We start from the raw sequence: 23944 nt of genomic DNA on the forward strand, positions 1-23944 counted from the left end.
TAGGTCTATACTTCAGCGTGTGCAAAAAAATTGGATTTTGTAATCTGGTAGAAGAATTTGGCGGCAGTGATAAACCATGCATCCAGCAACAAGCGACAGGTCCAAGATTATCAAAGATTATGTTAATCTGACAACCATTCTGGCACGGAGAGTTAGCTTAATCAAGCTTCTTTCTCAAAGGCATATGAAGATCGATGGACGGCACATGCGGTCGCGAGAGGTAAACGCACGTTAAGCTGCAAGGAAGAATTTTATTCCGCAATGTTGCGAGTTTGTCGTGCGTCGAAGTTAGTCGTCCTGACAACCGTAGCGACACATCGTTCCAATCAACACTATTCAATGAGTCGATGCTTTGGAGCTTAGAAGGCATTTGTCGAACCGTTGCCTGGCTGCGTACGTTCCTTTCTCTCATTCAGGGCAGAGTAAGTGGGAAATACTGTAACAGGAATTGTCTCCTTCAGATATGATTTACGACCCTGATCGTTTCTATTCAGAAAGACGTACATTTCGAATCGATCGCTAATTTTCTTTCCTCTTGACCTGACGTTGTTGTATAAAAGCTGGCGCCGGAATTATTGACCAATTTGATACAGGGCTCTTGCTCAAAAAGAAGTAAATTATTCTGCTGCTCGATTTATTTTTTTTTGACCAATATTACTCGTTCGATTATGCTTATTATTATTCTATTTACCTTGCACTCGTGGTCAATAATTCGCATCCTATGCATCTTAAGACTCTTAGAAATAAATTGCTCCTGTCAGTGAGGAAGCACGTTTCGATTTGGTCTGATCACTTTGCGTTGCAATTAATGAAAAGTTCGTGTAAGAGTTGATGTCCGTCTGTGAAAGTCGCGGTTTTTTTCGAAGTTCGTTGAAGATCTTGGATTGGTTTTTATACTTATTATAATATTATGTACATGTACTTATGTTTGTTCTCTAGGATGTTTTGATGATTGTAATTCGACAGAGTTTGACAGGTATTAGGGTTAAAAGAACTATTAATCGCTGTATCGAGCAACCAATCATATATTTCATTTTTGATGAATATGCATCCTCTGCACCCATAATTCATATTCTGCTCATCAGACTAGAATTAAACATAATGGAGCTGTGTTCAGATGCTGATCGATATTCTTTGACCAATTATTACCGCTTCAAACAGAAAAGATTCATCTTGGAAATAGTTATACGTTGTTGATCGGATATTGCTATTCAGATGAAGCGCGGATAAGTTTCAAAAGAAGTGATTATGTTACCTTAAATGCATTATTTTTCTAAAACGAATTTGTAGATCGAAAGAAGTTGGAGTGCTTGGGTGCAGTAGTGGGTACTCATCATGTTTTTAGTTCCAGGCAAAATCGCATCAGCAATTTCTAATTCCGTCCTTCGATTTCAAAAAAGATTATCGTACCGCTATATCTTGCTTGTGTGCATTGACAATTAAGTGTTTATGAGGTATGTGCTCCTGATTAGATTTTAGAAACATGGGATTTTTTTCAGATTTTTCCATTTCTGTAGCTGTCAGTTTTATGCGTTTTAGATCGACATTCCAATCTCTCCTGTTGATTGAAAACAAGCAGTTCTTTTATCACCTGATCAGTCCCTGGAACGTTTATTGGCGAAGGCACGTCAAATGAAAATAGAGACACTCGCAATGTTGCGTAGATATGGTTGAATTCGAAAAGCCATAAAAAGATAGTCGTAAGATTGCGTAGAAGTGGTTTCGTTCGCGATCCTAAGTGGCTTGAAACTATGTTTATTTGAATGGAGAAGTCTCAGCGAATGCTTGATTTACTGGGGACCTATACTTATCCTTTGTAAAGAATGACTGCGTGTTATGCTACTTTGTTTTCTCACTGTACATATTCGAGTCCAACTCGCGCGATATAACTCAAAAAGCCGTTTGGAGAGGACTGGTCATTGAATTATACGATTTGCTTACAATCAACCTGTGTATCGATCGCTTCCTGCCGTTTACTCTCCTCCTTCGATGGGTTGTTGAGATGGTTCCGCCAGGAACCAGACTGCTAAGTCGTTTCGGGTGAGTTAGTGGTATCGATTCGGTCTGGCCTTTCCGACAGCTGGGCAGAGATTTTCTGGTGATCTAATTTTGGGGCAGACTCTATATGCGTATTTTCGTAGACAAGAGGATATCGGGAAGGAAAATATTACAAGGAATTTGCTTTAAGGACAAAACATAGGAGGAGTGTGATGAGAAGTTCTCTGGGCATAGCTCTCCAACAGGATAAGGTTGGCTGTTCTAGCATCTGAATGATAGGGTTCTGGTTCTGCAAAAGTGTATCCAGCTTTAGACGAATACCGGAAATAGAGGCACCTGAAAAACTGTGTGCAATTGTCACAGTTGTAATGGTAAATGCTTGTTTGGTCCAGGCCGAAGCTCTTGGAGTCTAACCTTGCATGCTCGAGTTCTCGAACACATTATCCACACTCTCAGCATTTCGCCTCTCAGGAAGCCAATCGCCACTGACCGGACATATGATTGTGTTTTGATAACCTGTGATCGGATCGTAACACAAGACAAATCGTTGATAAAATGGCTGACAGAACGATCTGCTTGCATGATATTGTGATCTATAGTCGCGTTTATTGGTGAGGACACGCACAGAATTCTGAGAATTACTGGATTATATCAACGTAGGGTTTCCGCCATATTTAAGAAGGTATTTCTCGTGCTGCAAGCGACACGGGACTGGAGTTTTTTCCGATCTTTGGCGACAGAAAGGTAAGCGTGTCTTTCATCGTATTGAAATCGTTCATTTCTTGCCTGGTACTTTATGAAATACTAAATGTAATGAAGTATTGTCACACTTGAAAGAAACTGTGACTTGATGGTGTGTTTTGTTGATATAGGAGAGCTTATCTTATCAACCACGATAGGGCTCAATCCTGCACACTTCTGGTTTCGATATCTTCCCTATTGGGCCACGATTAGTTCACAGGGCCGCTGTGATAGCGAGTCAATCTGTACAAAATTCCTTCAACAAGGTAGCAGGAATGGCAAAAAGAAAGGATATTTCTGCAGGGGTTCCCTTATCCACGGCACATGGCGAATTTGTCTGCCCCAGGGCAGGGTGGTTGGCCCAGACATATGCTGTCTGCCCTCAAAAACTATTTTTGTGCCCTGGGCATGGAAGATAAATTTGGCTTAATGCTCGTGGCCCTAATCATGAGCTGCCTGCTTAGAAACAGTCATTTTTTTAACAACCCCAATTTAATGGAATAAACCGCTGTGTTCTTTCAAGGACAAAAATAAATATTCCATTTGGGCCTAAGGGTTCTTTTGGAAATAAAGTAAGCGGTTAAAGGCATAGGCCTACTTCGTTTATTCAAAAAGATTCTGATTGGCGTTTTAAAGAGGACTTGCGGCCTTAAGGATTTCATTATCAAACCACAAACTAGCCTACATGTAGTAATTATAAACTAAGTCCAATGTTTAAACTAGAGATCTACATACTGTGCATACAATACAAAATATCCCCGATAAAACATTTTATCACGCTGGTTTTGTTACCTTCAATATTATCCTCTGATATGAATTGTAAAGGCTATTGCTAAATCCATGTGCAAATAATTTTTCTGTCAATTAAATACTTCTTAATTCATTGAACCAAATGTATAGTTCGCCACATACATGTTACTTGGACATGTTTAGAAGTCTATACGTGTAGAGTCAAGCAAGGCCCTACTATATTTCACTTTCACTTTCTGGTTGTGTTACGCTTAAAGTGAGTTTCACACAGTCAGCGTTGGGAGCCTACTTTTGCACCAACGATAATGTCCCTTCTTCGGACAAGCACACTTTCGATGTACTGTGAGATAAGAGAGACCTCTACTGTCAACTTCGTGTAACTTAATCTTATCTACCTAGCTGGTTGGTGCCTATAATCGCCCTTTATAGGCGAGTGTACATCATGGTAAACTAACTTACAGGATGCCACGTTTACCCGCCTATGCATTATCTGACCCACATGCAACAACTTAAACCCCAATCGATTTTGTCCTGTATCAGATATCCTCTCGCGCATCAAGCTCATTTGTAATGCAAAGGTCCATATGCCAGCTGACACTTAACTCGGACGCCACTATTTAATCAGCCTAACACGTCAATTGACACAGTGTGACTGCTTTAATACTATATCGTGATTTCATTGTGGCAACTCCTGTCATCACTGACTATTACACATTTAACTCTTCAAAGATTCACTCTAGAGACGGTGTAAACGTGGCTGTAGATCCCAGAGAGAACAAGTTTCAACATATTATTGTTTGATTATTGTAGGTGAATTGATGGCTAGCCAAACCGTGGTCTATACACTACGAGAGTAAACCTTCCCCGGGACACTACAGCTGAGTTCCTTCATGTCCTAGTCTTCCTTACAAAATGTACTGCGATCATACAAGACTTCGTCGCGTTCACTCTTTCAGATTGGTCCTGTAAGTTGACAGTATTTGGCATGATATTGTTTCAGGGGCTTTAACGCGGCGGCCGCATGTTTTCTTTTAAAATACCTACATATATATGCAGAACGAATGCACTTTCTTATGCCTTACGGTATATCTGGTGGACACTCCTGTTGCTTGGGTCGGTGAACACATTACCGGACCCATCCAACTGGCTGTGCATCAATTTACTAATCAAATCCTTCATCCCTCTCTTCGCCTAATGGCAAATAGGAATTAGCGAAACCAAGGAAGTTGAAACTAGTGTGCCAGCTTAACCTTTAAGAGAGACGACAGTCAAACCGATGTTCATTCAAATCGTGTGCTGACGGGGATTACCGGTGCTCATGTTGTACAGATCCGTTATTTCCTTGCAATTATTTTTTTACAGAACGTGATATATCTTTCTGCCAGATGACTTGGAATGTATAAATGTATTCTTAAACCGATTTGATTGACTTCGCTGGAATTCTGTCACTTGCGAGTACGTTCTTATCTCAGTGGCAGCTGTAATTTTCTGCGCCGTTCATGTGCATTTTTTACTAGTGATACAAGAAAATTGGAATAAACTCATCGCTAAAAAAAATGGAAGAAAACCGTTAGATGTTAACAGGTAAATTTAGTAATCCGCTAAAATAAAATTCGTGAAATATTTAAAAAAATTTCAGAAATTTTCGTGAATCTCAAAAATTAATAGGCGACGCAATGTTAAGTTTGACAGTATGACAAGCTTAGAAAGCAATCGTTCAGTGCACATACATGCACATGATAATGTGTACAAAGTCAGTGACATTGTAACTTCGATTTGGCTAATTTAGCAAGGTTAGTTTTCATAGCGACTGTGAGATCTCCTGCAGTTCGTACCAAACCATTAGTTCCAAAGCCTAAAAGGATTTTTCATGGACGTGCTTTATGGCAAGTCCCTTTTTGTCGTGTAACACTAGAGCTTTCTTTGACCTTTACTTGTGACATGTTCCATTGACAAGCCCATACTATAGTACTTAGCTTGATGTCTCTGAACAAACTGCACCAACTGATTATTTTAAGTGACGCGAAAAATATTGTATTAAAGACTTTCTTTTATGATGTACAAGGTACTTGACACATCAAAATGTATGGTGAGTGATGCAGGCTCATTATGATCACTAAATCAAGCTGAGATAGCACAGTGGACCGTGTATTGATCTCATAGACTACGTCGGTCTTTTCACAAGTCCGCTATGTTAGGTCCAAATGGAAATCATGGGCGACTTTCATTCTTTGTATCTTCAAATCCGATATTTTGGGCTATCATGCCTTGTTGCTTATCACGTTTCCGTTATCACGTTTCATTACATTCAGAAAGAATAAGCTAATTTGAACCGATATTCACAGCAGATATGTGGTAGTAGCTCTTACATGTAGGACATGCGTTACTCAGGTTAAGCACCGAGCAGCCCAACTTAAATGAAAATTTGACACCATTTTTACAGTATATTGCACTCCCTTCGGATTTTTTGCCGACATTTTCCGGGGGTTCCTCGGAACACAAACGCAATTTTATCATTTGTTTACGACCTCGATAATAGCATTGTTGCTATGGATTCTTGTAATGGTTGATAGTAAAAAAGGAATTAATAATATTCTAGCTACAGCAGTCATATTACCTCTTATTAATATGCGCCTTCCACATTTTTCATTTCAGAAAAAGAAATTATTCGACAAAATAAGGATCGCAAGAAAGGATTATAGCATATAAACTGGTAAGTTCCATTTGATGAAACTGCAGGAATTGTCGCTGGTGTTTTATAATGGTGGCCTGTCGTGAGTGTCTCTAGTTGTCGACATGTCAAGCATACCGATATTGCCTAGACCCCTGACCTGGAAAGCTGTTGACCCTTTTAAGGTAGAAGTTTTACATTCTTCATTCGAGGCCTATGTTTTCGGTAAGAACTTATGCGATTCGTGTGTTCATCAATTCAGGCATAAAACCCGGAGTGGTATGTTTTTGGGCTCGGCCTTAGCGTCTAATAACGCCAATGGAATCACAGTAATTTAAGCCCGCTGTGCAGCTAACATTTGACTTCTTGCAGAAGGCCTATTCAAAGCATACATCACATGTTTTTAATGGAAACCTAAGAAGGTTAGATTTCTCGGAGCAGAAAATCGGATTGTATAATATATCAGTTTGCACACTTTACATCAAATACGCTATACCATGTAAACCGTTTACATTACTGACGCTTCTGTGTACATGACCATGTACATACACACGGTCATAATGCTTGTTTTGGTGAATTCTGCTGCTCAGGGCACATTCAACTCTTTGATATGGCTATTTTTATTTCTAGAAAAATAACATAAGTTTTCTTTATGTGTCCGTACAACGTATACAGTTTCTGTACAGTGTACGCGCCCCTGGTTGTACTTTTGTTTGCAAAGAAGACTCACTCACATGCTATCTCAAAATGTGCGTGTCGTGACAGTGAAGTGTCGATTGTGATGGTAATGATTGGTAATAATTAAAAACAATTGGTCAAGCACATCGCTGCACCAAACGTTTGTCTTACTCGAGATATCGCGAAAACTACCTAGATCGCTTTTTAAGTCGATGCATCTCAGACTGTTAAAAACGCAGTATATTGGTCTTATGAAAGGATTAATCCAAGAAACGTTAGCGTAAAAAAGGATAAGGAGTAAGAAGGTGAGCCATTCTGACACCTGGCTCACATTCTCCGATCTCCGATTCTTCCAAAGGGGACGCAATATTCCCTCTGGACGTCTGTAACATCTAGTATGCATTAGAGATTTAGCTTTCCCAGATGTGGCCCTTTTAAATCATTCATTGATTTGAAGCCATTGCATTTTCTATGCGAAATTGAGGTTGGATCCCAAGGGTCTACATCTCAATGAAAATGTATATCCATCAATGTTATAGGAGGTTGCGTATGTGATGCATTTCTCGGGTGAAATTGATACAGCAGATATTGGCAATGAAGCAGCCACGGTGGTCTAGTTGCTCAGGCAGCCTTGCGAACAATAGGTCCCTGGTTCGGACCCTACTGTCGGCAGTCCTTATCTAGGAAGTGTATAAATGGGTAGATGTGGGACAGTTCAGGCTGTAGCGCTGAAGGCCTAACATCGAGGTCCATGAAAAGGTAGACGTATCTTTGCACTGACTCCAATGTTAATCCTTTGACCGATGTCTCTGTTTTGAATCAGGTCAGTCAATAGATAACAGTTTCCGTAATAGCACGTCCGCGAGCTGGAAATTGCCACTTTCAATTAACAGGACTTAAGCGCCAGCAGCTAATCGATATGTATCTTGTACAATATTCAGATCGTTTTCGTCTGAGCAAAATTATTGATCGGCATGGTCAGACCTATGTGACTTGGAGAAAAGACTTCATCTTTTAACTTAAGTTTATAAGTTCTGGTCATACCCCTAAAGTCATGACTACCGTAGCTTAGGGCTGCATCCCCAAATTACAGAGTCTCGAATCGCCGATGACAGACTACGAGGCAATAGCCCTGTAATCATCTATCGGGTTTCCTCAAACAAGAGAGGTATGGACATCTCCTTCAGTATTCCAAAATTATAGGCTAGACTGGCCAGTCTATTTGATAGTATATAATGTAGCTAATTAGTAAAGGATTCTAGCGTATTCATCCAACCGCTTTTGCGCAAGACCAAATGCTACTTAGGCACCAGGCTTGCGCTCTACCAAAGTCCAGAGGCATCTGATCGTGTCTAAAGATTACACTCTTCAAAAGGAGAAGATTTGAGCTTTTGAAAAAACTTTAAGGATTTATCAGCCAAGGCAAATAAGCCACCCCTAGATGTATTTCAAGAAATGGCAATCCTCTAAAGGTTTTGAGTATTAAGATTTTTCCTGAGAAACCTCCAGGGAGTGCATATTTGAGTTGACAGAAAATCCCTAACAGCTTCTTCAAAAGTTCAAGTCCCTTTTTCTGGCCAGTGAGACAATCAGATGTAATCCAAACCAGTATCTGGCCTTTCTCCAGTTTAGGTTTTTAGAGATGCTGCTTGCAAATTCGCGGCTCCGATAGCTCTCCGATCAATCACCATTTTAAAATTGGCAGTGGCGACGACGTTTATATCATGTAAACCAGGTTTGAACCGCAGAGTATCTTCAGTGAGGGTCACATAATATACACCAGACTTTTTGGCACGTTCTGTTTGGCTGACCCACAAATATTACAAGGGCTTTTTTCAGTTAAACCTTTATTGGTTAACTATACTGTCTGGCGCCTAGAATGGGACTGTTCCTCCAAATTCACTTTTGTTCATTATGGTTGCAAATAGCTACTTTAAAGGTAGTAAGTCACGAATACCAGGACAACCGTCCGCTATTCTCCTTTTGTAACATGTTTTACGTACCTCGTGGCAGGGACTGTATTCTTATCATATGCATACAAGTACCTGATGGCTGATTATGGCCACATTACCGTCCATGTGCCAGTGACAGTTTAGTTCCGCTTTTGTTTCAATTAACATTTACCGCGCAATCTACCGTTAAGTTACAAGATGCAAATGGGTCATACTTAAAAAGTTTTACGTGGGATGGAGATATGCTAAAGAATTAGCTAGGGGGCAGATGGAAGACTAGTAAATGGACCTGTGCATTGCAAAATCTATACGTTTTTCGCACGGCCTGACAGATATCCCGACATGATTCCATGATTCTACGCAATGCGTATGTCGGCGGTGTCGACGAATTTTCTAATGAAATGGTGAGAATTTGCACCGTCGTGGCAAATCGAAGTGGGAACGTGTGATAGATGACTAAGACGATAAACGCTTGTCAAGTTCATTGGATTCCGCATTCAGAAACCTTGTAAATGACCTTATGCAATTTGCACCACTCTTTGTTGTAGTCTGATGAATGAGCAGTTGAGTTGCCCACATCAGCATGAATACCTCACTATGGTAACTGTAGCTGGCTGTCATTTCATGAGCTGTCCATCGGTTTTGTACCAATCATTCATTATCTAATAAATAGACAACACAGTGACATTTCTATGCGAAACGCTCCGTGTGCGATTCATGTTGTTATATGTGCCATGTCAACACGGGCGACATTGACTCTTTCATGTTATCATGTGACCATCGCAAATTCCGCACCTCATTGGATAAACAATGTCATGTGACCGGTCCGAAAAGCTGATGCTGCCTGGTGACGTCATATCTGCGGACTAAATCATTATTCATGATCGGTTCATGGGTAATTTATGTTTTTTGGGAAAAATTTCCCTTACCGCAAAAATAAGAAATTTTGTGGTCTACAGTGTCGATTTATCTTCAGTACCATGCCATATTGTACAGTTTCAACTGATATCAACACTTGCAATATTCAAGAAATTAATTTCACGTCGTGAAAGGAAACATATGCCCAGAGGTATCCAAGTCCAATATAAAAGTTCCATGTCAAGAAATATTGAAATCCAATGCACCGGCCACATATCGGTTAACAATGCATTATGAGGATCAAGTTCGAATAATAAATCGTTATTCATGCGAATTACGAAGTATAAATTATGAATTAGTATGAATTATTGAATCATCCCAGATTAAGATTCAATACTTTTATATTTCCAAACTCATTAGGACTGACCTTGAAACACTGATTCAGCTGCGGAGGAGTTTAACTTCATTTGAGACTATCATAAAGTGTTATTGATCACCAGTTTAAACTGCTGTTGAAATTGATTGCCGCAAGGAAGTGAGCCGGCTTTTTCATCGATAACTCCACTTCATTTCTCGTTAATAAGATTAATGGCGGAGGTAAACTCATCTGTTTTCTGATTCTGATATCAGTTAAATCCCTATCATAGATTGCACTCATAAGGTGGATGTAGATCTCCTTTTTCAAATGCATCTCACCCAAATAGTCCAATTCCACCTGTATAACGATAATAACAGACACAGACAAAAGACAGCGGAGTGTCAAAAATAGTCTAATATCATTAGTCCCCGCGAGGTGGCGCTAAATTAGCCACATACTGGGACCTAACATTTGATCTACTAGTGTTCTGGATTGTGAAAAGGACATTTCACTTTGATCATCTTACTTCGTTTCAGTAACTCACTAAGAGGCCATATTATGCACTCGTCAACTCCTGTCATGTAAACAAGTGTCAGAAGTTTCAATATACCCTTCAAACTATTTTTATTCCATCATACACATTCGCCAACTTTGGCAGCGCCAGAACGGCTTGTCAATATATGTCACTCAGTTTCTTTTCTCGGCGCGAATGAACCCCAAAACCGCCGTAATACGCTGCCATATTATTTAGTTTGATATTCCTATTTTGTAACAGATATCAAAATATTATCACTTCGGCGCTTACGTTATCGATTTTTTTTCTCGCTGAATTGATTGATTCGTGTATTGGCTCAGTCGCTGTATGCAGCACTCGGAAAGACTCCACCTTTTCAATTATTGGCCAGATTGGGTCAGTCGGTTGGAAATGTACTTGATTAATCGATGGTTACGTTATCAATCATTTCTCCGTACATGTAATGGGTACAAAATATTTTCGATGCTTCTATTAACTGGCTCGTGAAAGTTCTCTTCATATCTTCCCCTTCCTTTACTATGAAAAGTCCAACTGGTGAATATTTTCGCGTATTACTGCGGCTAAGTGCCATGTTGGACGATTTTTTGAATATTACATGTAAATGACATTATCAGCAGCGAGATTTTCAACTTCCTAAATGCAGCACATGTGTCCGGTCGTTGTCAACTCATCTTTGTCAGACAAAATGCATCGGGTCGATTATGTCGGGATCCACTTTGCTAATGGCATTGGATAATGGAGTGAATGAAAGGAAATATAGTGTAGTTTGCTGCATCCGTTGCTCAACAATGCCTTTATCCTGCTGCAGTTCTATCTGGTCAAGATGGACGCAGGTGAAAAGTGAATTGGGAATGATTCCGATACCTGGCTGGTTCCGGAAGGTGCAATCGGAATATATAATTCATTTTTGTCAAATATCTTTGGAAGTGCACCCGGCCTGCAATCCCTGGCAGAGAATGACCGCTACTTTTGGTTGCATTGGTAGTAAATGGGGAACTATTTCAAAGAATGACGCTAACTACATGTAGGCCTATTATGGTACGAAATCACGAAATAACTACAAATGAACGCTCAACTTCGAATGTGCATTCACGGTAAAATATAATATGATCTACAAATATACCCTGATCTATCTCCATTGCTTTCTTTGATTCGACTTATCAGGAAATGTTCGATTCGATGTGCATCTTTTGTTCTTTCCTATCAGTTCCTGACACGCCGCTCTCCCCGAGGTTTCATCCCCGTTGCCACACCTTGTCGTTAGCCATGCAGCTTTAAATCAGAGCCGAGTATCGATTCAATCATTGCGCTTTAATGATGTTTTTATGTAGTGCAGCGAAAAATAACCGCGTGACTGGCTATAAAAGGTTGGTGACCTCAGCCATCATCACATCAACACCAAGTTTCCAAGAATCCTGAGTACATATTGTTGTACATTGCTGCGCATAATGCATTGGTTTTCATGCACTGATGTATCTGACGCCTTAGGCGGTGAAGGTCAAATGACGATACTGGCTCTCGTGTTTCGATCGAGATATCACTTTGTTACAAGTTCTGAAAGGCAGTTCATAACTACAACTCTTATCGAATTCACCCTAAACGTACACACGTCATATCTACATTACACTGTACACTGATGCACTGGTGTCACAGCAATGTTTCAGTGAAGCTGTGTATCAATAAAAGCTTTGAAAATATTGAGGGTGAAATGATAGCTTTCACTGGCTCATTCTATACTAAGTTTGATCCATACTGGTGATTACGCTGTCAATATGATTGATCTGTGTGGATCTGTGCAATGGCTTGTGCGGTTGTTGCGCGTGCTTTATCACTGTGATGTTCGACCAGGGACAGTCGTTGAACTTGCCAGGCAAGAATCGGGGGCAAACGTTATCGCTGGTGCGGTCAGTCTCCTGAGTACACAGGTAGAGTTTGATCATGTCAGAAATGGGTACATCAAATTCAGTGTACTTCGCACATACATGTAGCTCAAAACAAATTCCTCAGTTAAACAAAATGGACCGGATCGGATCAGCTTTCGTACATTTAAAAATGCTTGTTATTGATTGGTTAAGTTCCAATGACCGCTCCGGTGACGCAAGCTTGGTAGCTTCTGATTGGTCAATATAATAAGAGGTATCAAAAGGAAGCTGCTGAAGGAAATTTGTTTATGAGAAGTTCAGATTGCATCCATGTACTGCAAAATGACTAGTATTGTATTGCTGTCGCCAAAAGAACACAAATTTCTTCAACTTTCCTTTTAAAACTTCACTGGGGGAGCTATCTGAATGGGTACTGGAAACAGGAAAATGAGGAGGTTGTTATCTGTGGGGCAACCTGTCAGATTTGTTAGACAGTATGAGCGGAGATGACTTCCACGTTTCAACCTGTTAATTAAAACAACTTAATCTTTCCATTATAAATGAACAAAGCCTTGCGTGTCTATGCCTCAATTATGACACAGAACGACCTTTAGTCGACATGCGGCGCCTCATTGTTGCCAAGTCGATATGATGGGTCCATGGGGAGACGGTAGAAATAAATGTGGTATCAAGAAGTTAAAATTACCACTGGAACCTTATATTGGATATATCGCGGCAGCTGAGAAGTGGCGAGGCAGGATTAGGTTTAACGATAAAACTCCTTTGGGGAATTTCATTCCACCTGCGTCAATTTTTCCCTCGTTTATGAATTCATTTACTAAGAGAGAACGCACGCAAAATACAATGTTTATAGATCGCGAATTCATTTACCAAGCTCTCAAAGCGACTAAATAATAACTTATTCACGTACGCATATGTGAAAAGCTTCGAAGGTTAGAATATCGTGTTTGGTGTGGCAAGGTTGTTGTCTAGGGATAAAGTGATGGGTCGTACGGTTGATTGGAGATTTAATGTTACTAATATTCTGTCAGATATGTAAAAGTTCTAGCGAAAGACTTCAGATGCGTTGAATTAGCCTTGGAAATGAGAAGCCATCTCTTAGCCTTTATGGTGTGAAAATGAAATGAAGCTCGGGGCCAGAGTATCAAGGTAGTATTATTTTTACTACGTTGCTATTGGTTTATAAATTGAAGAATTTAGCTTCGTAATAGTCCACATGTACATCGCGCACTTTTCAAAAGTTCGGTCTGTTAAATTAGTGCCTTGCTCAAGAAGACAATGACGAAAGAGTAGTGATCATTCCGAAAGTCGAACCCAAGACCACCATATCACGAGCCCGGTGCTCTAAGCCACTAGTGCCATTAGTCTCTGACTTTCTAATTTGGAGTTCGGAGCTGATTACTTTGTACACACCTATTTCTCATGCTGTTCAATTTGTCCATCTACCGTGAATGTGAATCTGATAGTCCCGAATGACCAGAACCTCATTACAGCTGTCTCGCCTCTGGCCCTACAGTTGCTTTGAAAGACAAGCCTGACGACCTGGCTGACTTGAGAACCTTACCCCGTACCATTTCATCGATTTCATAGATACTGCGTATGCTGATGGACTAAAGTATTGGTTTGTGATCCGACCAGGCGGTGGGGTGAATGATCGAACAATGTTCCCAGCGTGAGCGCGCGGAGATCGAAGAGCGAAACCTTCCAAAGACTTCATGGAACATCCTGCTTGAGAACAGGTGGAAGTACCATGGATGTCACGTCACGAGTAGAGACAGCTTCCGTCCTTAGCCTTATTAACTAAAGGATTGTTCATTTGTTGATTTGTATCGATTTGAAAGCGGACTTAAGAGAAGTACGAATGAACTGAGAGGGACGATTAGTTCGGAACATCTGATGACTTTGTGAGTACGTGCACAAGTTCGGAGTGCGCCGTATAAGGACGGATGAAGTAAATTACCGACGTTGGGGTACCAACTCGCGTTACCAGCCCAGGCAACCTGCGATTCTATGGTTATTGACCAGAAGGTTATTCGGTGATTCTTGATAAGGAAATTAAATGGAGTGAAGCAGACCTCAGAGGAATACAAAACTAAGATGTACCTAGCTTTCGATAAAATCATTTTATTACGAGGTCACTGATGATGTTGCACCTGTAAGGGAAGAGATTTTATTTTACCATGAGAAGTGTGTTCTGTCTCCAAAGACCATTGTAGCTTACTCGTTATATGAAGAAACCGAGGGCATGACGTCTTAAAATAAAATGATAAAACTAAAAAATTAATGACTGGATACAAACGAGAACCTTACTTAATTCAGCTCAGTAGGAGTGTTATGATGAATCATTATGAGCAGGCCTGCTGTATCGAGCTGTGGATTTCTCTTTCGTGAGGAACTTTCTCTGTAGAATAGGTCACCCAGTTAGATGCCGTAGGTTTAAACGTGCCAACTGACGAGCGAAGACGTTCGAAAGGTATCAAGGAAATCATCAAAGCATTTTTCAAGTAGTAAGCTTATCGCCTTGCTATAATAGATAACGTATTCTTTCAACGTTGACAGTGATTCATTTGATACTGATAGGGACCGTTCATTTGGAACGAGGAGACGATAGGTTTAGCATGTGGGATGTCATGATCTTTCACGTTTCGCTATGTTATTGACTATCGGGAAGTGGTTGGATTTATATTGTGTTGCCTAATGTTGGATTACTGTTATCAGGTGAGTTGCTTGCATGTTATTTCTTACAAGGTTCTATTCAATACATGTACATGAACGCCAAGCTGTCTGTGTTCGATACAACTGTGACTGCATTAGGTAACAGCAAATATTTAATTTCGTCTGAAACCTTTCAGTCTGAAGTATCTCAAATTACTCACTCGCCAGCATTGGAATGAGCATGACCCAGAGCGAGCCATCTGAAGCGAAGTACTCGCAATGTTTTCCACCCTACATGTACAGTGTAGGCTTTTTTACGAGCAGTACCCCCACCATCGTGACCTGAGCTATTAGTGCACTTCAAATGATCTTTTTTTATGGCTTGCCTGATTTTCAAGCAAACGGTTATCCAAGCCTCTACATGTATTTGTTGTCGATGGAATACGACAAAAAAAACTACAATCAACCAATGTTACAAAACTCGTGCGGCCAAGATAAGAATAGATGATATACTTGCTGATGTATTGATTGTTTTTATTGTTGTCGCACACCATGAGAAAATTGCGATGCATTGATCATCTAGAAAAACGACCATGCGAGATATTGACAAACTTAGCAACATCTAATTGTGAAACATTTACGGCTGTTTCATCATTGATCCAGAATCACAGCCTGATCGGGTCAAAACACCATACGAGGCATGCGCGGTTGGTCGGGCGAAGACAGAAGGGAGGGGAAGGAGCAATCTTGAGTTCAGTTTCAATTTTGCGGCTGTGCAACATTCTCCGCCTCATGGTTTGGAGGCTTGATAATCACTCAACCGTTCAAAAAAACTGGAGGTATACATTGATTGTTTCACCCAATGCTGCGAGGTTGGAACTAAAATATAGGCCAAAGCCGAGGTGGCAGCCGAGGTGGCAGCCGAGGTGGCAGCCGAGATGTTGGGTGAAATGACAGCCTTTCCCGAGCGGTGCTTGGAGAGACAACCACTACCGACAGCGAAATACAATTACTATTCTAACACCTTAGCCAAAAAATCGAAATGTGATTTTTACTGCATCTATATTTTGCAACCATAACTCTAGCTCTTATGGTTGCACAACCGTTGCCACCACAACGAGTCACAGTGCATTATACACTGTAAACAGTGGTACATTATAACCAATCTTTTTAAAAAACATTGGCCACACCTCGCCGTTAGGGTACTCACACAGAGTTACAACAATCAGACCATTATAGATTGCACTCGTGTCATAAGCAAGCATTCCATCTGAATTCACACTCCTTGATCAATAGGATACCTCAGCAAATAAACACGACCCACCCTGTTTGAAATACGGTAGATTATCAATATAACGGGGGAGGGCAGTTTGACGAATATCATTAAAAAAAAAGATGTTTTTATCGGGAAGGTCTGTTTACACCAACATACAGCACAAACGGGATTTTGAGAAGAAGAAAAGGTCATCTTTTGTTTTGTATTACGGGTAGCGGAACGAGGTCCAGCTTTATACGCCCTTCGTGGATTGCTACATGGTACCTGTATCATCACTGGCACATGAACATCAAAATAACTTCCCAACGGACTGACAACACTCATCAATGAGTGTTGGACCGGCGTTTTAATGTTCATGTCCCTGTGATTTCATGCCCAGATTGTTTTATGCAAATGAGAACTCCAGCAACTATCAAAACTCTCATCTGGTCCCGGATCGATCAAAAGGACAAAAATGAAGCAACCCGATAATATCATCACATTCGTTCTGAAGTGAAGCCCATGCGTCTCCAGGCATATGGTAGCACTTCACCCGTCCCCGCACCGGTCACAAGTAACGAAGCTTATTATACCATGGTTGAGGAGTCCAGATATTTGGATAGCATACGGTCCTTGACATTATGGGTGGGAACAGAAAGAGATAGCTGTTTCTAATGGAACAGCAAGAAGAAAGAACGCATTGCGATTCACGTGGTGCCATAAGAAGAAAGAAAGTGGGCACTAACTTTCACCAAAGGGGTTCCCCTTGAAGCAAATGACAAGTCTTGATCACTCACGACACCTTCTTTCATAAGCATTGATAGATGAAGCGTGACTATCGTTGATATCAAAGAATCGTATCTCTTTGACGCGCAATGGGAATCAGTTGACATCTAACGGAATCATTAACGAAGCCTATTATTCCCTATTGGGGAAGAATTCGCAAGATTTTTAGGTTTTGCCTTTCACGGTTGGCACCAAATATTGCCACCGTAGAGCGTTCAAATTGCATGGCCATGGCGTATACTCTAGTATCACCAATCTAAAACCGGTTCTAAATATTCAGATCATGCATGTGGCCGTTCGATGTCATTCAGCATTTCTATAGACAATGGATTGGCGACACCAAGTTATCCAATGGTCATGATATCATACTGAAGACGACCTTGCCCCCTATATCAAAAGAACCTCTCTCCTACGCTATTTCCTCTTGGTAATTTAGAATACCTCGAGAGTGAGTGCAAGGAAATGCAAATTTTAGTACTTCAAGCCTAACCGCATAGGAATTGGTAAGCAATCTGTTTTATTACTTTGAGGTCAGTCGACAGATGTTTTCCAACTCTGGAATTCCAGTCGCATTCTTATAATGGTAGGCAGGTATTTTGCCGATAAACAAAGAATCGTAATTGGTAAGATCCCTGAAAGTACACTCGGTCAGTTAACGTTCGGAATTTCCATCTTCTGCGTTCAGATTAGAAAGCTTTTTTTCGGAAAGCTCTGACAATTCTTCCAACGTTAAAATAATGTAAACCTCCGAAGTAGAACACTGCATCAGGAATATGACCGGGGTAGAACCCTTTTTGTCCCAAAAGAAAATGCTTAAAAATGTTTCGGCTATATTAGTTTTGGCGGATTACAAAACTTCTTTCGATTTTTTTCCAATATAATTATTTTGGCGATTTCTCTTTAAGCGGATCAAGCTTGTTCGTAAAATCAGCGGAAATGAAATGCCCGAGGAAATTTGGCAGAGTTTACATATACATGTCGTTTCCGCATTTAAAATCTAAGACGAAGCCGCCAGAGATTAAAAGCACGATGTCTGTACCTCCATCCTGACATACAGGTTTTTGATAGTCCTACCTCGTATACAAAAATAATGACAGGTGGAGTATTTTGAAAACAACTGGTGCCAGGATGCTGTACCTCTGGTGGTGTCCCCTGAAACCAGAGGAAAAGACGTGGTGAAAGTCACGTTCATCCAACACGATTGAGAGAGAAAGTCACATCTCATTCCTGGAGTCTGAAATAAGATCAGTCCTCAGTGGCTGCGTGTGAGAAAATTTCCGTTCCCTCTGTGGTTTCTCTTGGTATATGAGAACATCACGTTAACTTGACCGGATCAGTCGGTCCTGTCTGGGTGTCGGAGTGATAGGTCACGAGAGTGTTAGATTTAGAACTCGATCGGCTCGATTGCGTGAGGCAGACCCTTTTTGGTGGCCTGGGTTACTAGCCCTTTGTGAAACGGAGGTTATAACCTGAAAACACATTTGAAAAAATCCGTGAAAGCTGACTAACTGAAAATCGATTCGCCAATCAAAATAGACACGGTATGCATAATAGGTGTGGTGTCCTTTTAAATGCTGAGTGGAATTTTGGAGTAGTCTTAGTTATTAGACAACGTTGATGATCATGAGCAGCAACACGTGTTTGTGTATTTGAGAATTTTCTTTTTTCAAAATATTTTTCTCCCTCTCGGATTTGCAGATACCCTTTATGTATGGTATGATACCAAAGATAATGTTAGGAAATGAAATATTATTCATATGCTCGTTTCCTCCTCCTCTAAGCTATTTTGTTTAAAGAATCCTAGCACCAACTGAAAAAAGTCTCGCCTAACCGTGAGGAACTATCTAATGGTCAATCAACGGATATACGGATATTTCTAAGTACATAATGTAATTGGATCACGCCGAGATCTGCTCAAAGAAGAATATAGCCAACAGTGATACATGTAGCTATAGTCCTGTAACTCGGTAAAAATTTCTCATAGCAGTGATCCAATCTGGCCATCAGCCTCATGTTGCATTACGCTTAATATTCCGTATTACTTGGAGTATTGCCCTATACACTAAGGCATAATTCATTTCAGACTTAATATCCGCACCTTCAAATATCAAATAGCCCCTCTTACGAATCAATGCATGATTCTCGACGCTATTGTTTCAGCGTACTAACTAGTCCTTGGGCAATGTGTTTGGTATGCCTATTAAAACATAATGTTCATCATTGCACATGCATGAACAGGAGTAAGAGGGTCTGAGGTGAAAAGCACCGGAGGTAAATTTTCGCTATACGATGAGAAAGAGTAACCTACCTATTTTTAGGCTAGGAAGTGGTAAGTTATACCTAACTTCGAACGGTGTACGTAAATACGAACGGTGTACCCCTTTAGCTGTCTCACATTTGAGACACCCCCGGATGGCAACAGATACAGAAAAGATCGATTCTAACATCTCTTCAGTTACTCAGTAAATACTACAATAGTTACCCAGTAAATACTACAAAAGCTTGAGCGCCGAAAGGGTTAAATGATAACCATCTCATCTATGATCACTGATTGATTGCTGATCAAATCTCGATATCGATCAAGGGAGTTGATTACGCTAACAGTATATGTCAATCTTCCTGTGAATATCTGTGATTTCAGTATGGGGCAATTCAAGATGTTTGACTGATATCGGCGTGACTTCGCGCCCTGGACGTGCAAGTTCGAAGTATTCCCTCTGGGAAGGTAATGTTAGTCGCATTTGATCGAACATCCGATCCAATTAACACTCCTAGATATACAAGGACTGCTTAATGACCGATGTGCCAAACAGCATGTCCCACTGGAAAACACGTCCCGATACAATTAAATCTAGGATTCAGACCAGAATCATTGATGTTGCTTAATTTTATGCTGACTGAAACCCCTCCAAACTTTACGGTTCCTGGTACATGTATATCTACTCAAATGAATCCTATTATCTTCGCACCTGAGTTAGGTATCCCTTTTCCTAAATATTCAGAAACCATCTTATATTTGGGAATCTAGAGCATCTTGAACGGAATGTTATATCGGGTCACATTCGCTGCATCGTGTATGGACTTGGAAGCAAGCATGTTCCTCTCTAATGACGTCCGGTTATAATCCCGGGAGTTACTGAGAACAAACGAACCTCACAACGCTAGTGAGTCTCGTCGCCAATTTCCCTTACGTACGGAAAGCGTTATATCCAATATGACGTGGAGTCAATAGGATTAAGTGGAACATCTCCCTAAACGAACACTTCTCTTTAGCAGGACACCCTCTGTATAAAGGACATTGCTTCAGTGGGGTAGGCCAGTGCACAGACTTTTCTCTTTTTCCCTGCATGCTGTGCATTCGAGGGAGCTCTTATAACTCTTTTTTCTTGGCTTTATGGTGCCTCCCCTCCGGCCCCTCTCTCTCTCTCCTCATCATTCTCTTGTTGTGGACGCTAGCTTGGCAATCAAAATTAGGTATTTTTCTCGACCAGTGTCACCTGATGCTCATTTTCCATCGCTTCCCTATCATCTCGACCACCAAATTAAAAAAAAACCATGTGATGAGTATTATTAGGTGTTGCATGATGCAGCTGGGGTCCACTGCACTGATTGCGCTAACGCAGTAGTAACACATAGAGTGCCCCAGGTCAAGTCAGGCTATGTCATGATCTTACAGAACACTTGTCATATACAAATAACATAAGGAGCTTGAACAAATAACGCTTTAACGGTGGCTGGGAAAGGACATCACATGATTTTTTTTTCAACAAGAAAAAAAATGTTCAGGAAATATCTCGGTCGATGGACTTATTATCTCGATCGAGATATTATCTCGAGTGATCGAGATATTTTCCTACGAAACATGAACTCAAAAAGAAGATACATTTTACTGGCAATTAAAACGTTTGACAAAACGACGTGAACGAATGAACAAGTTCGTATTTCTTTCCAATGCAGTTCACAGATTCTTTTGGTACGGTGAAGACGGGGAAGATTAATTCCACTTCTCTGATTCTGTCGTTTAGCTTTTGGTAAGAGTTGAGGGGAAACCTAGCAGAAAGTGAACACCAGATTACATCATGAGCCAAGAATGAAGTTGCGCCGACCCTTTTGGTCGTTTGCATCAATGCTGCGCAAATGAAGCATAACTTTTTCGGACAAAATAGCGTGTGAGCTTATATTGCCTGTCGAGATTCCCTTCAATTTTCCTGACCAATTGACTCTTCCTAATATGTTATGTTTTTAAAGCTTCCGAAGCGATGCGGCGACATCTCAATAACTGCCGCGGTTACTATAGGGCCGTTTAGACGACAGGCGAAAAGACCGCATTCGGATCGAATCTGGATGAATCCGGATTAAAACCACCCAAGGCGATGGTACCTTTTTAGTCCGGATGCAACCACATTGATCCGGATCTTTTTGCGTTTACACGACGAAAAATTAATCCGGATTCGGGACGCATCCGGATTTTTTCGCGTCGTCTAAACGGCCCTTATATGGCACGCGAAGTGATGAATTGGGCCACCAGAAAAACGGAGGACATCGAGGGTTTTTAGCTTATAGGGTGTAATAATCTGTCCATGTCGGAACAGCCGCTTCACAACCTCAGCAGTCCAATCAAGATATACTTCTATTATAAAAGAAACCGTGCACTATAGATATAGGCTAATTATGATTATTTGTTGAGAGATCTGATTGAAATCGTTGATGGGAAACAGCTTTAACTCAACCAAGCAACCTTCCGACTTCCACTCCGACTTCACATAGGAGGTTGAATTTCAGTTATCTAGTGATACATGTACATAAATATTCTATTCAATTTAATTAACGAAAGTTTTCATATTGATATTCTCCCTGCATCTTTGCATATAATATTTTTAAATTCTAAATTGGACCTGGGCAAGGTGGATATCCGGTCACGAAGTCGTTATCCAATTCGTCAGTCATCACGAGGGCTCGGAATACGACTTCATTATTTCCGCCATTGTCTGATCCGGAAATAAAAACATTATTGTACTGTGCAGGTACACGTAGTTTTTCGTTGAATCGAGGTTGTCATTATTTGACTGGAATTCACTCTCACAGTTGAAGTCAAGGTCGGAGCCATGAATGATACGCAACCTCTGTACTTTCGAAATACATTGACTCCCGGGCCATGACGCTCTCGAACACGCCGTCGTTGCCATATAGATAGTTGGACGACTGAAACGATGTTGCATCGCACAAGTCGATAATGATGTATCTGATGCCCAATATATTGTATGAAACTACATGTAGATATGATCGGTCTTTGCGATGATGAAGCAATCACTCTGTCCTAACGAACTTCTCTAACACTATCATGTCAAACAATCATGATAACTACCAGTATATTCAATGGGGGAGGGGAATATATGTACTTACAATGTACATCAATTAAGAAGCTTGTCCTGCTGACCTGGATTATTGTCACAAGTTAATGAGGATGTCCAGGAAAGCACGACCCTGACGTTTAAGTAGTTAATGAGGTATTCTGATACCTAATCATGCCGATGGAGTGTAACTGACCGGTGTAACTAGATCAGATGGGTCTGTGCGATAACCAAGCAATTGTTCATTCTTTTGTTCATTAATGAACTTCTTTTACAGCTAGTATTTTGTATTATCAGTAAACAATCTCAAATTAATGTTACCACCAGCAATCAGTGAGAAATGATATAAATTACGAAACCAGCACTGCTGACCTACATTCCTTGAGAATCACTTCCCAAGCGGTCGGCCTTCCATCTCGCCAATGATAAAGAAAAATGTTTTTCAATAATTTTAGAAAAGACGGTATTGTTGGAGCCATCCAGTGAAAAAGTATCGAGTACGATTTACATCACATATAGAGAGGAATGTACTGCTTTTTCCATAATGTCATGATTGTCCAGGTTGTCAGGTGGAAACGGGTAAAGTACAAGCAAAATCTCTCTTGGTACTCGTGACATCTCGCTGCTCCTTGTCTTACTGCGATAGTTAAAATCGGAATGATGTCCGACGGAATATCACCTTTGATATATCAATCTTCGTTCCTTCAGGTTGAGAATCAATGTGATGGTCTACCATTATAATGTAGCCTTTCTCGTCTATACTAACAACCATTCGAAACCTTTATCTCAAACTGTGCCTGAAGATAATCGTGTACGTCTCTTCCACAACAGATAATGCCATAGTCCATCCCGATTCTTATCCATTTAAATCATAGCTTGGAGCTCTATGATTCCTTCAATAGCATTGACTACACTTTGTTCGAATGTTCCCAGAGACGAATAATCTTTCTCGGAGAACTTTCACATTTCTGGAAGGATGTCTGGAACCAGCCTTGGTCGTTGGCAGATGAATCAGCTCACAATCGTAGGCTAAGAGATAAACTTAAAAAATGATAGTGATGTATCGACGTGACGGAGTTACAAAGTGTTAACCGCAATGGCTGTAGAAACCGGTGGCCTTATATCAAAACTCATACGATAGAAATATTCCACGGACACTGTCCAAAGGGAACATATCTTCCGTTGTAACGAACTTCTGCCTCCTTCCGCCATCTGCAGCTTCGCTTTCTCGAGATACTGGTGAATGTTGGGAACATTGGTAATGGAAACGGCAATTGGTCATCTACTGTGAAATTGTATCCTCTATGTCAAGACTATTCCTTGTAATAATATCGCTTACCTTCTTGTTATTGATTTGAATTTAAACCTACTTCGGTAAATCTACCCTGATATCCTGATGACAGCTCGTGCTGCGATCAGTCGCCAATCATCTTCTGGTCTGAAGTGGGGCTAGCGGGGCTACGGATGAGAGGT

General features: G+C 40.7%; 1 protein-coding gene across 3 annotated transcripts in view; it reads left to right on the forward strand.

Annotated features, from left to right (window-relative positions):
- Positions 1-23944, forward strand: part of LOC135489472 (probable G-protein coupled receptor No9) — a 65254-nt gene that overhangs the window by 32619 nt on the left and 8691 nt on the right. The window contains exons 1-2 of one of the 3 annotated variants that reach the window (XM_064774840.1): positions 5034-5073; positions 6145-6202. The gene's annotated coding sequence lies outside the window, so the exon portion shown is untranslated. Of the gene's footprint in view, positions 1-5033; positions 5074-6144; positions 6203-14109; positions 15143-23944 lie in introns of those variants that run through there. The other 2 variants (XM_064774839.1, XM_064774841.1) reach the window with 2 other exon arrangements.

The sequence above is a fragment of the Lineus longissimus genome, chromosome 6, assembly GCF_910592395.1.
Source record: "Lineus longissimus chromosome 6, tnLinLong1.2, whole genome shotgun sequence".
Lineage (NCBI taxonomy): Eukaryota > Metazoa > Nemertea > Pilidiophora > Heteronemertea > Lineidae > Lineus > Lineus longissimus.